This window comes from Convolutriloba macropyga, chromosome 4, assembly GCF_964194025.1.
Source record: "Convolutriloba macropyga chromosome 4, txConMacr16.3, whole genome shotgun sequence".
Taxonomy (NCBI): domain Eukaryota; kingdom Metazoa; phylum Xenacoelomorpha; order Acoela; family Convolutidae; genus Convolutriloba; species Convolutriloba macropyga.
Genome location: NC_134471.1, coordinates 2,018,253 through 2,035,046, shown reverse-complemented (window position 1 = coordinate 2,035,046; position 16,794 = coordinate 2,018,253).

Sequence of the window (16,794 nt, the reverse complement as noted above, 5' to 3'; positions counted from 1 at the left end):
GAAGACGATTTCGTAATTAATTGCTTTCGAACGAAGTTCAAAGGAATTATTGAAGAGTGTATGCAACATTTTTTCTTGAACGTTATAGCCTTCCGAGTGACTTATAATGCTTGATTTGAGTTTGTGTGATCTAAGTTGGTCTCTCGTTCACATAAGCAGCTGAACTCAAGTTATTACTTGGTTCATTGCGCCAAATGAAACGCGCCAACACTTAACCCAATTTTCACTTAAACCTTCAAAGTGGCCTTCATAGGCAATAACATCATTTGAAACCCCTTAAGCAAGCCTAATTTAACTCTTCACACACATTTATGATGGTAATGTTTCGAAATAATTGCTCTCAAAAATGAAAAAAAAATGAAATCGTGTCTCTTATGCGAAGTTTTTGCTTGACGTTTTGAGCTTCATTACATTTAGCACATTCTGATTGTTGCTTGATTAATTGCTCTCAAACGAAGTTTGTAGTTAATTGCTCTCAAACGAAGTTTGCAGCAATTATATTAGTCCTGTCGGTCTTTTTTTATGCGATTTTTCGCTTGACCGATTTTTCGTCTGACGCTTTTGACTTTTCGTCCTCAAAACGGGATTAACAGGTAGCGCCCAGGGGGCTTTAAGTGCTCTTAGAGCCTTTTAGCTCTGTTTCAGCTCAAACTGTTTTAGAGACTTACACTTATGGTGTGAAGGGCGGTTCTTAGAGGTTGAAGACACCCCCCACTGTTGACCCCCCCCCCACTATTTACCCCACCGCCCCCCCCCACCACGCTGTTGCCCCCCCCCCGCAACCCACTGATGCCCCCCTCCCTCCACATCAGACCCCCGGTGCGCCACTCATCCCCCGCCCCCGTGGCTACTGACGAACAACCGATCGCTAAAAACTCGCAATTTTATACTAATTTTCACAATTTTTTTCAAGCTTTTTGACAATTTTTGTCATTTTTTTGAGTATTTTCTGCCCTAGATGTCAAGTAACCTCCTCTAAGGTTTTATAATAGTTTACTGCATAGTTTCTAGTGGTAGTGGAATGGTTTTAACACTTTAACATCACAAAATTTTGGACATTTATTTTTCATTATCCTTGTCTTTTCAGACGCAGGGGCCAGAAAACGTCCTTAAGGGTTTGATAAAAAGTTACTGAAAAAAAAATGATTTTTCTACGGATTAGCTTTCAATTTTTAATATGACAATTCTATCAATATTTTTGATGAAACTTGCAATGTTTTCCAGTTTTTTTGAAAATTGTTGTCGGTTTTTAGGTGTGTTCAGCCTCCAGTGCCAAGAAACCTCATCTAGGGTTTTGAAATCGGTTTGTATAGTTTCTAAATGTAATGGAAATTTTTTCAAGATTTTAATTTAACTTCACGAATTTTAGCAACTTTTTGACAAAACGTGCAATTTTTTTCAATTTTTTAGACATTTATTTTTTATTATCCACGTCCTTCCGGACGCAGGGGCCAGAAAACGTCCTTAAGGGTTTGATAATAAGTTAATTAAAAAATTTCATTTGCCATGGAATAGATTTAATTTTTTAATATGACAAATTTTATCAATTTTTTTGATAAAACTTGCATTTTCAAGTTTTCTAAAAAATTTTTGTCGGTTTTTAGGTTTCACCAGCCTGAAAAGCCAAATAACCTCCTCTAGGGTTTGATTATAGGTTACTGCTTAGCTTATAGATGAAATGGAATGTTTTTCAAGATTTTAATATCAGCCATTTTTAAAAATATTTGCAAGTTTTGAATCTTTTTGAGGTTTTGATCAATTTTTACGGCACCAGGGTCATAGGGACCTCCTCAAGGCTTGATGATAAGCTGTTCGCATAGTTTCTAGAGTTAATGGAATGCTTATCAATATTTTAAAGAATCCAGCCCTTAGTACTTTTTTGATAAAATTTAATTTTTTTTAAATTTGTGGAAAATTGTTATCATGTTCCAAGTTGATGGATCTTCATGAGCCAGTGACACTATTTAAAGCTGGGAATAGGGATACTGGATAGTATCTTGAGACAATGATATGGTTTTGAAGAGTTTAATATCTTGAATTTTACCAAGATTTTTGGCTATTGTTTTAGAAAAGGACAAAATTATTCAAAAAATTCGAAAACAATAGCAAAAAAACCTTGGTAAAATTCAAGATATTAAACTCTTCAAAACCATATCATTGTCTCAAGATACTATCCGTTATCCAGAAAATTAATCCAGATACCAAACTGCCACAGTTTGAGTTCAGCTGCGTAGAATAATTTAAAACATAACCGACTAACGTCGGGCGAATTGCTCTCAAACGACCGCCGAGCGGTTGGCTTTGTCAGTAGCTAGCCACGGTTTAGTGAGCCTAGCTTTAGCTTGATTCGACTCTGCAACTTTTAGTTTTCTATCTTTGTTAGTAAATAAACAAAAAAAAACAATTTCAAAAATATGCAAAATTTTGCAAAACTAAAATAAAAGCTTCCAGATTTCGCGGTGAAAATGTTCCGAATATTTTTTGTCCTGGAGTTATGTCAAGTAACCCATCCGCAAGACGAAAAACTTCGTTTGCCACTAATGATCGTTAAACTCAGAAAAGGACAAAATTATTCAAAAAATTCGGAGTTTAACGATCATTAGTGGCAAACGAAGTTTTTCGTCTTGCGGATGGGTTACTTGACATAACTCCAGGACAAAAAATATTCGGAACATTTTCACCGCGAAATCTGGAAGCTTTTATTTTTAGTTTTGCAAAATTTTGCATATTTTTGAAATTGTTTTTTTTGTTTATTTACTAACAAAGCTAGAAAACTAAAAGTTGCAGAGTCGAATCAAGCTAAAGCTAGGCTCACTAAACAGTGGCTAGCTACTGACAAAGCCAACCGCTCGCCGGTCGTTTGAGAGCAATTCGCCCGACGTTAGTCGGTTATGTTTTAAATTTTTCTACGCAGCTGAACTCACTGTGGCAGTTTGGTATCTGGATTAATTTTCTGGAAGAAAGTTGAGAAACCTTGCAGAGGAATGTATCCCATACAATTAGAAAAAACAGCGAATGAAATACTTTTAAAGTTTTCAAAATGACCGCAAACACGATGTATTGATGAACACCAAAAGATTTGCACAAGCTGATTTGATGTACTGCCGGAAGTAATTGCAAAATTACTCTTGGGTGTTTTCTATTTAAAAGAAAATATTATTGACAAAATTCAAAAGATGCAAATAAACTTTTTTCGTTCTCTAAACAATACTTGAAAAGCTTAATATTCATCTTATGCAAACAGAAATGGACTTAAGTCTAAAACTAATAATAATAAGTTTAACAATTTTGAGGGAGCCTGCGGAGCTCATGGAGCACAATTCGTCATCACCTACCATTTAAGGCATTGTCACTCAATGTGATGAATAAAAATGAAACAACTATTTGAAAAATTTTTTAGACATCGGTACAAATTTTGAGATCATTTTAATTGCTCCCAAACGATCGTTTTTTGCTTGACCGATTTTTGTTCTGACTCATTTGACTTTTTGCTCGAAACCGGGATAAACTGGTAAAACTCAGAGGGCACCAAAGATACAAAAACACATTCTCGAAGCCATAAAAATAAAAAATTTATGCGAAAACGTAATATAAAATATTGTGGCTCATTTCAACGTTAAATTAGAGATGTAAGTTGATGAGCTTTGAAACAATTCTGATTTGTAATAAAAATAGAAAAAATAATAGTTTTTAAAGGAGGCTCAGTAATGTTCGCTGCCACATAAGGTTCCGACCCCGCATATCCACAAGTTTGGCTCAATTGTCGAAAAATTGAGGCAGAGATAGACCTTTCAAAATTCTCATAAATTGAACAAAACTAATTGGTGTATAAATAAAAAAGACTCTAAATCAAATCACTTATCAAAGGAAATAATGCCGCATTACTGGGCCGATGAGACCCGTCATTATTAAGACTACGAGACGAGACAAACAAAATATCAATTAACAAAAAGCAATTGCATCCAAAACTCAATGTCTTTTTTTGAAAAAAAAAGGCTAATTAAATAGAATGAAAGACCTAAACTAAACAAACTAGGTTGTTTTTTGCTAGCAAAAACATGTGACCAGTCTTCGATGAGACCCGGTAACAAGCAAACAAAACAAAAAGGACGTTAAAAACAAAAAAGACGTTAAAAAAAAACAAGTTTGTCTTCTCGAATGCAATTAATTCAATGAAATCCATTAGATGTCAAATGGAATAATTAAATACGTTTTTTTAAACTAAATATAAAGAAATTGAGACCAGTCAGTTTCTAGAATATGTACTTCTACAAATATAAACGAAAAATTCAGACAAAAAACAAAAATTCCGTTAAATTTTGCAAGGAAACGGCGTCGACGCAGTTAGAACCATAATCTAATCCGTGAAAATTAAAATGTAGTCAACTGCGTCTTCTTTGGAAACCAATAAATAGATATGTGACAGCTGAATAATGAGACTGGGTAACAAGTTTTTTTAAAAAAACGAACAAAAGTGAGGAGTTTGAAAATAAATTCATATTTTCTTCTAATAACAAATAATTTCAAAGCCATTAAAAATTTAGATAATAACTGTAATCACTGAATAAGGTTTTTCTCCTTAAAAAGTTCCTAATATATGCCATTAATTAGAATATGTCATACGTCTACAAAAAGAACAATAAATAGACAGAATTAAAGAACTAAAAATTATTTTTTGCAAAAAACTGGTATTAAAAAGCGTAAAAACAATAATCATAGCACTAAATACCTTAGATGGTTTCAATTGTGCTTTTCTTCAACACCAATAATAAGTTTTTCGAGTTGTAGTTTATGAGACCAATTAACATTAATAAAAACAGCAAAATTCAACCTTAATGAATACATCTTTATATAATTTCTGAAATATTTTATACCAAAGTCGTGAAAAGATTAAGCTGTCAAATGAATCAGCAGATAATTCTATCATAGCAGCAAGCTGCTAGCATCTTCAGTTATGTAGTGCTTCTCATCCGACTACAAAGGAATGACAAACAAAGACGAAAATCAGAAAAACATTTATTTTTTTGCAAGAAAGTGGTATTGAGGCCGTTAAAACAACAAGCAATGCATCAAAGAACTGATATATGTTCAATTGTGCCTCTCCTCATCTCCAATTGTTTGATATGCAGCTTGTGTTTATTGATAGGAGTTAACAAAAAAGAAGAAACAAAGTTATGTAGTGCTTCTCATTCGACTGAAATGGAATGAGAAACAAAGACGAAAATCAGAAAAACATTTATTTTTTTTTGCAAGAAAGTTGTATCGAGGCCGTTAAAACAACAAGCAATGCATCAAAAAAATGATATGTGTTCAATTTTGCCTCTCCTTATCTCCAATTGTTTGATATGCAGCTTGTGTTTATTGAGAGGAGTTAACAAAAAAGAAAAAACACTTATACCAAAGTAAGAAGCACTTATACCAAAGTCGTGAAAAGATTTAGCTGTCGAATGAATCAGCACATAATTCTATCATAGCAGCAAGCTGCTAGCATCTGCAGTTATGTAGTGCTTCTCATTCGACTACAAAGGAATGACAAACAAAGACGAAAATAAAAAAAAACATTTAATTTTTTTGCAAGAAAGTGGTATCGAGGCCGTTAAAACAACAAGCAATGCATCACAAAAATGATATATGTTCAATTGTGCCTCTCCTCATCTCCAATTGTTTGATATGCAGCTTGTGTTTATTGAGAGCAGTTAACAAAAAGAAAAAACAAAGTTATGTAGTGCTTCTCATTCGACTACAAAGGAATGACAAACAAAGACGAAAATCAAAAAAACATTAATTTTTTTTTGCAAGAAAGTGGTATCGAGGCCGTTAAAACAACAAGCAATGCATCAAAGAAATGATATATGTTCAGTTGTGCCTCTCCTCATCTCCAATTGTTTGATATGCAGCTTGTGTTTATTGAGAGGAGTTAACAAAAAAGAAAAAACAAAGTTATGTAGTGCTTCTCATTCGACTACAAAGGAATGACAAACAAAGACGAAAATAAAAAAACATTAATTTTTTTTGCAAGAAAGTGGTATCGAGGCCGTTAAAACAACAAGCAATGCATCAAAGAAATGATATATGTTCAGTTGTGCCTCTCCTCATCTCCAATTGTTTGATATGCAGCTTGTGTTTATTGAGAGGAGTTAACAAAAAGGAAAAAAAACAGCGAAATGTAAGTTTGAAAATAAATCTGTATACTTTTTTTAAATCATTTGTTTTCAAAGTCAAGAAAAAACTTTAGCAAACAACCAAAATCTGTAGATAAGTTTCATTTTTAATTAGCAAACAGACCAAATTACACCTGCAGCTATCCAGAATTCCTCAAACGACTACAAAAAGAACGATAAGTAATGACCAAAAACAAAAAAATGCAATAAATTCTTCTAGAAGACTGCGTCGAAGCAATTATATTCATAATCTATTCACCAAAAACCAGATATTTCCAATTTTGATTTCCTTTCAAATGCCTAACATTTCACACCTGATCTGAAGTGTGACAGGAGCGTGAAAAGGAACTGAATGATCGAAAAAATTCCAAACATTTTAAATTTTGTACGAAAATTCGTAGTACCATAGCAGAAAAACCATTACTTAAAAGGTACAACCGCAGTAAGTAATAAATTTTAATCGATTAAAAGCCCGATGTGACCTGTTTGTGCTGACTGCAAGCAAGAAGTAGAGGTTGACCAAAAATAGGGAAAAGAGTCGCAAAGCTCAATTTTCCACTGATCAATTTGAAAATATGGATTTTTAAAAGTAAGAACCACCATAAGCTTTTTAAGTAAAAGACGAAATAGGTTCCCCTGAAACTCCCTAGGAAGCCATTTGGGCCTATCATTAGTACATTTTGATTTTTTTGTTCCTTTCTGTAGTTAACGTTAAAAATGTGAATTGCGTATATGTTTCTTAAAAAACGTCGTTTGATTCCTAAAAGATTTTTTGGACTTTAAGAAACAACGATTAGACCAAAACCAGCCTAGTTGTTGCCGATAGTCTATTGGAAGTACTTCAAATACTTTATTGTTTCAAATATTGTGGATATGGATTAATTGATAACAAGTCAATATATCAAACGCAAATGAGGCATTTTGCATAACTAAAGAGTTAAATTAGCGAATAACCGCCAAACGTTTAATTGACGTACACTTTCAAAGGATCTAAAATTACCACTAGCATGTTTTAGAGTAGCGAAAACCAAGTCAGCAGTTTTTAGGTGTGTTATTGCGTTATATTTAAACAAAGTGAACTACAAGGGCCTTTTTCGAGCCATTTTTGGTGGAATAATGCGGAAATTTTACAAATATAGCAGAAATGTTAGCAAAAAATTAGAGCAAACAGTTGAAAAATACGCTTGGTTTGAGAGGTAAAACCAACAAAACTATGGTTACCCATTCCAACAAATCTTTGGGCAAATCTGCAAAAAACATAGCAGAAAAAAAACGTAGAATGTGAACAGAAACAAAGAAAATCATTCAAACGTTCACTAAAGTTTACACTTCGATAACTGCGTGGAAAAAAACGATATTAAAAAACTTTTTATTATTAAATTTATTAAATTCAGTAGCATTTTCATTGACAATTTTACCAAATTTCCGCAAAATTGACTAAAAATTTTGTCAAAAAAGGGAAAATGTGAATAAAATAATGGATATCCGTCTACTATTCACAAAATTTTAAAACATACTAACTCTCTTTAAAAAGCGAAAATTGAAAAACTACTTAATTTCACATTCTATGCTAGACGGGTTTTCTAATGATACCACTCACAGCCATCTACGATGAATAGATCGATCGGCAAAAATTGTCTGAACAAAAACATGTTTGAGTATATAGTTCCTCCCCCACCTAAGTGGGTCGGAACAAAAAAGACATCGCTGCAATAGTGTAACCATTTTTTTGTCAAAAACTACGATTAGATCAAAACTAGCACTTTTTTGCGCGTTCAAAATAACAAGTAATTGTTCCAATTTTAAGCGAAATAGATAACTTGGCATTAAAACTTTCAACATATCAAAAATAAATGATGCATTGAAAATGATAGTTTTAGCTTATCGAAAAACCGGCAAAATTTTAATTCCAGAACACACCTAAAGGAGAAGGAAGTAAAACTGGCATTTTGTCAGCTGCTGTTAGGGCTCTATTTCCGGCAAATTTGAAAAACAGTTGGCTACAAAAACAATTTTGATGACATTTTGTGACATTTTTTTGGCTGAATTTTGAAAAAATTATCACATCTTGAATAAGAAGTGTCAGATCAAACAAGCCAGCAACCATCCTCTGTGTTTGTAGGCAAATCGAATTAAACAATCGTTGACAATTAATTAATAAATTTGTGCAAAATTGACAAAAATTTTGGAACACATGAACAAAATTAACTGATATTGTTGCCAATGTTATTGCAACTTTCAAGATGATTCAAAAACCGCCAAAATTGCAACAAAAACTTGACTCTTTTGTCCAACAACGTGAAACTTAGACGTGCTCTTTTAACAAATTAACAAATGATTAGACTAGAGATATGTTTTAAAACATAATTTTGGCGACCATCCGCCTTGATAATAAGGACATAAAACCTTCTGAATTAAATTTTTTTTTGAAACAAAGAGGGGGCATGAGCACACCCCAAGACTAATATCCAAGACTACGACAGAGGAAGAGTTTCTTATTGCAGACGAGCCAACCAAAGACGAAGAGTTTTTTTTCAAGGGTTTTCAGACGTCACCCAACCCAGAAGGCCTGACATTTTTTTGGTTACAGACGTCACCAAGAGATGATCGCCCGAGGTTCCAGACGTTATCTTAGAAGTCCTTTCCCCGGTTAGACGTATCCAAAAAAAACGTGATTTTTTTTGCGACAAAAAATCTCAAACACACAAAAATTGTCCCCCAACGAGCTTTTGGTAGATGGTTTATGAAAGAAATAGCCGTGAGCAACTACAAGTCAGCATGTAACGAAAAAAAACACAAATTGCCCGAAAAAACGATATAGCGTTTTTTGCATCGGAAAAACTCAAAAACAATTTTCTCAATTTGTCGCAAAAAATCTAAATGAATGTAAAACTTTTATTTGAATAGAACACTTCAGTTGGACTTAAAATCAACTTTATTTTGGTTGAACACCTTATGTAAAATTTTTGCTCAAAAATGAGAAAGTCGCAAAAGTGCTTTTTTGAGCGTCAAAAATAAAAAAAACGTTTTTCTAACGTCTCAATGAAAACTTTTTATTAAATCCAAAAAACCCATTGACTAGCCCCCCTGGGTTCGTTGGAAAAGAAGCTTCAAAATCAATTTATCGATTTTGCATTTTTGTAAAGAAGCAACTCAATTTTGACAAAATTTGCTTCCTTGACTACAAAAAATCAAAAAACGTTTTTCTAACGTTTTAGGGAAAACCTTTTAATAAATCCAAAAAACCCATTGATTAGCCCCCCTGGGTTTGTTGGAAAATAAGCTTCAAAATCAGTTTATCGATTTCGCAATTTTGTAAAGAAGCAACTCAATTTTGACAAAAATTGCTTCTTTGAATCAAAAAATTCAAAAAACGTTTTCCTAACGTTTTGAATAAAACATTTAATAGTTCCACTGAAACTCATTGATTAGCCCCCTTTGTTTTGTTGGAAAATAAGCTTCAAAATCAGTTGATTGAATATACCAACTTGTAAAGAGGCAATTTGCAATTTGCAAATTTGCTTCTTTTACTTAAAAAACTCAAAAAACATTTTTCTAATGTTTATTGGAAATTTTCAGTAGATAACAAGAAAGCGTTCAAAACAGCTCCTTCTGCTTGTTTGAAAACAATCTGAAAATTTATTTCATTTCTTCGCAAAACTGCAAAGAAGCAACAGAAAAGTGGCAGAATTGTTTCTTTCTTATATAAAAATTAAAGAACGTTTTTTCTAACGTTTTTTTTCTTATTAAAGAAAAAATCAATCAGTTTTCAAAAAAAGAGCTATTTTATATACCTCCGCAGTTCATTACAAAACAAGCTGAAAAACTAAATAACCATTCTGCAAAACCGAAGAGAACAGACAGAAAATTACTGAAAAGCTTCTAACAAAAAAAACCTTCAAAGATGTTTGTGTTTTCTTTGATCTTAATTGCATACTACTAGCCTCGAGCTTAGTGAATGGGGTAGTATGCTTTCCTAAGAAAACCCGACTTTTACACTTATTTTGTTTTCATTTTGCATACTACTAGCCGCGCATCTAGTTAATTGAGTAGTATACACTGAAAATACCTTCTCAAGAGAAATAAAAAGAGAAGATAAGATCTATTTTCCTTTTTTCTCAAAAAGAAGTAAATCAAAAGCTCTCGAATAATTCCCCACTCAAATTTATTCACGCATATAGTCCCTTTAAGTTGGAAAGCTCAAACATCTCTTCTTTTTTGTCCGCGTTCTCAGAAGTTGCCGAAAGAAGTCCCTTTTCCCCTTTGGTCTCAGTAGTCACCAACTGAAGAGGAGTGTGTTTCCGTTGAGTCGCAGTAGTCACCAAAGTAAAGATGAGCAATTCATAGGTGGCAGATAATATCCAGAAACAAATATAGGCAGTTTAATGGTAGCAGTTTTCCTTAGTTTCATAAGAATCGCAAAACAGAACTTCTTGGAAAAGAGCTTCAAAGTAGACCCAGCTTTTAAGCAACCAGTTTTCTCTGCTTGTCTGTAGCTCACGTTGCCTGGTCGCACCGCATTTTAAATTGTAAAAAAAAGTTACTTAAAAGTTACTTAAGTTCTAAAAAAAGTTGCTTAAAAATTAACTTATTTTGAAGAAGTATCAATAGAGATTTAGTTTTTTTGGTTTTAGGTTTTATTAGTCCTAAATCTCCACACACAAAAAAGAAAACACTTCAGTAAAATTTTTTCTGGTACTTTGATTGTGATTAAAGGAGAACTAAATTTTACAGGAGAATCGTTGCGAAGTCATATATGTAAAAAAAATTGAAAGCAATTATTTGGTCCTGTTCAACAAATCAACGGTACACACGCGCGAACGCTTAGTTTTTCCTTTTTTCAAGCAAGTTTTTAGCTAGATTTAGCACCAAAAAAACACCTTTAGGATTCCTGTTTTTGTGAAAATTTGCGTTGCTACTTTTGAACGAAAAGAGCTAGGCTGATTAGCCTACAAAAACTTAAGAGGTTTTTAATTTACCAAAAAGTTGTCGCTCCTTAAATTTCGAGCCGTTCTTTACCTTTACTTTAAATACGACAGAACCATTACGAGTTGACTACAGCCGGTTCATCAAGATGACAAAAGAAAACAGCCAGAAGTTACAATACGCATTGAACAAATTCAAAATGACTGAACTCAACTTGAAAATTCAGCTTGATCTCTTACAGACATGCGTTCAGCAGAGAAAAAGCTTCCGCACTCTTTCTTTGTTGATCAATAAAATCAAGGAGAGCGTTGAAGAGCTGAAGACAAACCTTGACAGCATCATGATGGAAAAAGTCAGCTCCAGTAGCATAAATTCAGTCATGAAACGTCAATCGAACTTGATCCCTCGTCTAGAAGTTGGAACTAGAAGTCAACAGTCTCGACGATGATGGTCAATTGAGTCAATCATCAACTCGAGTGCGCGATGACATCAGCTGCATCTCACAGTCCTCAAGAAGACAACTCGAGTTGCATCGATTGACACCGGTTTCCCAAAATTCAGAGCAAAACAACATGACAGTAAAGAAACCTGCCAGCGATGTCTCCCCTCCAGTGCCCCCAAGACCGGCGAAACCATCGTTTTTCCTTCCGCAAGGAAAAAATAAACCCAACCTTCTCTCCAAATTCCTTCAGAGCAACAGCCAATTTGCGCAGGATACTAGAGAATTGACTGAAGAACCAGTAAAAAATTTTACGACGGCTGAACACATAAATCAATCAATGTCGTTGTTAGCAGCCCCAACACCAGCATCAACCCTATTATCCAGAGCAAACATTCAGGACAGATTTGTCTTAAGTAATCCTCAATCCCCAGAACACAAAGTGGTTCTCAGAGAGCAAGAGAACACTTTCAACCAGTTTGCTTCAATTCAACAACCCTCCATTCCAATGAATCAAACTGCAGTCTTATTTCCTGTTGAATCTATTGATAACCAGCCGGAATTAATTCACTCGTCAATTGGAGAATTGAAACCGTTCTCTAGTTCAAAGCTGATCACATTGCCCGAAATGCCAATGAATCAACCAGCAAACGCCACAGTTAGCCCAAAAGAAAAGTCTTCTGTTCTCTTAAATAACAAAAGAGAAGATAAAAGCATACAACGTCTTGCATTAGATTTACAAAACTCACTTCAACATAACTGGTCAATTAACAAAACCAAAACATACCAAACAACAACTTCATGCAATTTGAATGAGCAAATGCTTCAGCGTCAATTTCATTCAGAAAAAGGAACAAATAGAGTTACAAATGAGACCACGCCAAATCCATTTTGTTACGAAGACAGTCGTCACAATCCCCTACATTTTGACCGCAATCAAAGTGCAACTGCTCAAACTGTTTCAAACACTCAATTTTCAGCTGTTCCAATAAGTGAAAACCAGAACAGCGGAAAATTGGCGTCAGCAATGTTGTTACCAACAGTAGCGCAAACAAACGTTTCCCAACAATTTCAGAACCCACTTTACCCAACTGGAGTTCATTTTTGCAATGGAAATCGAACGGAGGAACCAAACAATGGAATTGTTTTGCCCTCCAATACAACACTCAACAACCAAGGTAGCAACCTTGTTTGCTGTACATCATCTCAGCCGCCTAATTGTCCGCTTACTCCGGAAAATCCCTTTACAAACTACCAAACAGCCATTCTTCCCCCCTTTACTCAACATAATAGCCAACCAAACATTTCGGAAAATTCAAAACAAATTCCAATTTGGTCTTTTTCCGGAAAGCAACTGTTTCAGCCACGAACTGAATTACAAAGAGAAACAATCCCGTTTGATAATAATTTTAATTTACAAACCACAAACAAAAATTCCATTAAACTTCCACCAATAACAATATCAAATTTCAATGGTAACCCACTGAAATACCATGAGTGGATAAACAATTTTTTCAACCTAGTTCACAATAATACTAGCCTTACGGATACACACCGTATAACATACTTACAGAACTCGGTCGTAGGAAAAGCCAAAGAAAAAATTCAAGCCTACTCGTGTGACCCAGCTTACTACGCGATTGCTTTGAAAGAGCTCATGGATCACTTTGGAGATCCCGGCATTGTTGTGAATGCTTTCATCAATCAACTGGACGCCTGGCGTCCGAACAATGACTACAACAAACAGAGTTTCGTATCTTCTGCTTCCTTTCTCAAACGATTAGTGCAAGCTTTTGAATATTTAGGCTTCAAAGCCGACTTGCAAAGTTCAAGATTGATGAAAAAGGTAAAAGAAAAAATTCCACATAATATTCTGATAAAATGGACGGAGTATACAATAACATCAATTGGAAATCAACCAACCGTCTCTGATTTTCAGAAGTGGCTTGAAGTACAGGCCCAAGTATACGACAAAATCAACAGAGAAAATGTTCATAAGCCGTTTAATAATTGGAACATTTTCGGTCTTAACAGTAATAGCATTAGCAGAATCAACAACAACAATGATAATAGGAACAGCAATGCTATGAATCAATTTTCTAATACTTCACAAAAACAATTGGAAACCGAATTCATTGCACTTAAGTCGCCCTGCAAACCAGCATTGTCAACCACCCTTTCCTCCGCGTAAAGATGCTGATCAGTCAAACAGGTCTTGCGAGAAATGCAAAGGAAGTCACATACTCGCAACATGCTCTGAATACCAGAAATGTGCGCCAGACCAAAGGTATGACATTGTGAGCAAGAACAATTTGCTCGAACTGTTTAAGCAACAAACATTTTAAGCAGTCATGTCCGTCCACAAAACGATGGCAAACATGTAAAAGATTTCACCACACAACTCTGCATGATCCTTCGAAACAAGTTAAGCGGCGCACCGCTGCCTTCTCAACAAGCAATCCCAATCAGCCGACACAAAATCTAGCAAGCCCCCAAACACAGCCATCCTTTCAACAACAAAATCAAAACAAAAGTACTGACACTGTCAGCAGTACAAAGAGCCAGCAGACAAGATACGGTCAATCGTTTTCTGGTAAAAGACAATCCAGCAACAAAACATTCAACGCGCCCATTTGAGTGCTTCGAATCCGACCCAAAACTTCAGTATCAACCGAAATACAATTCCTCCTCCTGAATGGTATGAACAACTACAAATAATACCAGTTTCATTTGTAAACGGAAGTAAAGTGTTTGATGACTACGCCTTGATTGACCCCGGAAGCCAGTTCACCTTCCTGCTGGATAAAGTTACTAGCTTTCTTGAGCTTCCCTGCGAAGCACAAGCATCAACAACTCTGCAGTACCTAAACACTGAACATGAAATGCCACTGTCCAAAATTAGTGAAACAGTGACAGTAACGCCTTATGACAAAATCAATCAACACTTCAGCATTGCAAGAGCCTATAGCACGCCATGTCTCAATGTATCACCCGCTAACGTACTTGAACTCAATCAATTATGCGACACCTTTAAGGAGCTTAGTCACATTTATTTCCCTGACATAGCCAACGGTGCAATAGGCGCCCTTCTTGGTGTCAATACGTTCGCCTTCACATATCCAGTCGACGTAATCCAAGGTAGCAAAAGGCGTCCATTCGGCGTAAAAAGAAAGCTTGGTTGGACTCTCGCTGGAGAGTACGAGCTATCTCCTAAAACAATGAACGCAAACAAGCCCCCTCGCCAACCATTCATTTACCATGTCTGCCGGAAAGACACTGAAGAGGAACCATTGGACGACTTAGTTCAAAGATTCTGGAAAATAGAAGCTCAAGGTACATTACGCGAACAGAATGAAGACAGCTCACTAGACCAATTAGCAGTTCAAACAATGGAAAACTCATTCTGTCACAACGGTGAAAGATATCAGATTGGCCTTCCTTGGAAACCTGTAAAGAAACTCCAGAATAACTATTTCTCAGCAGTCAGTCAACTAAAAAGTCTACAAAAACGACTACAAAACGATCCCAGTCTCAATCAGAAGTACAACCAGACACTCCAAACGGACTTGGATAAAAATTTTGTCAAGCCAGTCGAAATGCAAGCACCACCCCCAGAGTCAATATGGTACTTACCTCATCATCCAGTCACTAATCCAGACAAACCCGGAAAAGTGAGAAGAGTTGCCAACGCAGCATCAAAATTCCGCGGTGAATCACTGAACTCAAATCTTCTAACTGGTCCTGATTTGCTAAATAACTTAGTTGGAGTGCTGTTGAGATTCAGAGAACACCCGGTTGCTGTTTTGTCAGACATCGAAGGAATGTTTATGCAGATTGCCGTGAGACAAGAAGACCAGTCTGCTCTTCGTTTCCTTTGGATGATAGACAACTCCATTCGACAATTTCAATTCACTAGATTAATCTTTGGCGCAACATGTTCACCATTTTGCGCAATTTATGTGCTCAACAAATGTGCAGAAGACAACAAAAGAGAATTTCCAGCCGCCTTGAACGCTATTAAACACCACTTTTATATGGATGACTACATTCAGTCCCTGCCAACAATTTCAGAAGCCAAAGAAGTCATATCACAGACAACAAGATGCCTGAAAAATGGTGGCTTCAGGTTGACAAAATGTACTTGCTGAAGATGTACTTGCTGAAATCTCTTCCGACGACAAAGACGAAACAAAAGAGATCATAAGAGTCCTTGGTCAAAAATGGAACATAACAACTGACGATTTTGTCATGTTTCCCCTACAACAATTTCCTAAAGATGCAACAGTGTACACACAAAGGAAAATTTTCAGTTTGGTATCTTCAATCTTCGATCCCTTCGGCCTGTTGTCTCCCCTGACAATTAGAATCAAAATGGATTTGCAGCAGATTTGGAAACTTGGAAGAAAATGGGATAATTTGATACCACATGAACTACACCATGACCTCCAGAAAGTTCTAAACAACTACTTTGCCATGCCCGAAATCCGAATACCAAGAACTGTTCACAATTTCAGTAAAATCACAAGCAGCCAACTTCATATATTTGTGGATGCCTCAATGGCAGCTATGGCAGCCGTTGCTTATCTTCGTACAACCAATAGTCAAACCACTCCGCCACAAGCATGCTTTCTCATGGGAAAAAGCAAAGTTGCTCCCATTAAACAAATAAGTGTGCCAAAAATGGAACTAGAAGCCGCTGTTATAGGAGTGCGCCTTCTACAACTGATCCAAAGAGAAATGACACTGACATTCGACCAAATTTTTATCTGGTCCGACAGTGAAGTAGTTTTGGACTGGATAGCCTCAAATAAGAAGCAAAACGTTTTTGTTTCAAACAGATTGCGAGAAATTCATAAAAGTTTTTCACCCCAGCAATGGCATCACATCTCAACTTATCTCAATCCCGCCGATCACGGAACTCGCAGTCTTGAGACAAACGAAATTCAGCAGAAATGGTTAGATCCACCCCAATTTCTTTGCCAAAGCGAGTCGACCTGGAATGAGATAAACAAACCACGCGCAACATGTGCGGCAGTCACGAGAAGTCCCAAGACAATTAAACCTATAGTCGATCCGAGTAAATTCTCAACATGGAACAAACTTCTTCTGACAGTTGCAACAGTTTTCAACCTAATTAATATAGCAAAGAAAATGCGAACGAACAATCACCAATACACAACTGAAGACATTCAATTATCAAGAAATTATCTCCTGAAAATATCTCAGGACAGTTTTTTCCATTCGACCGTTAATTCCTTACAACGTGGA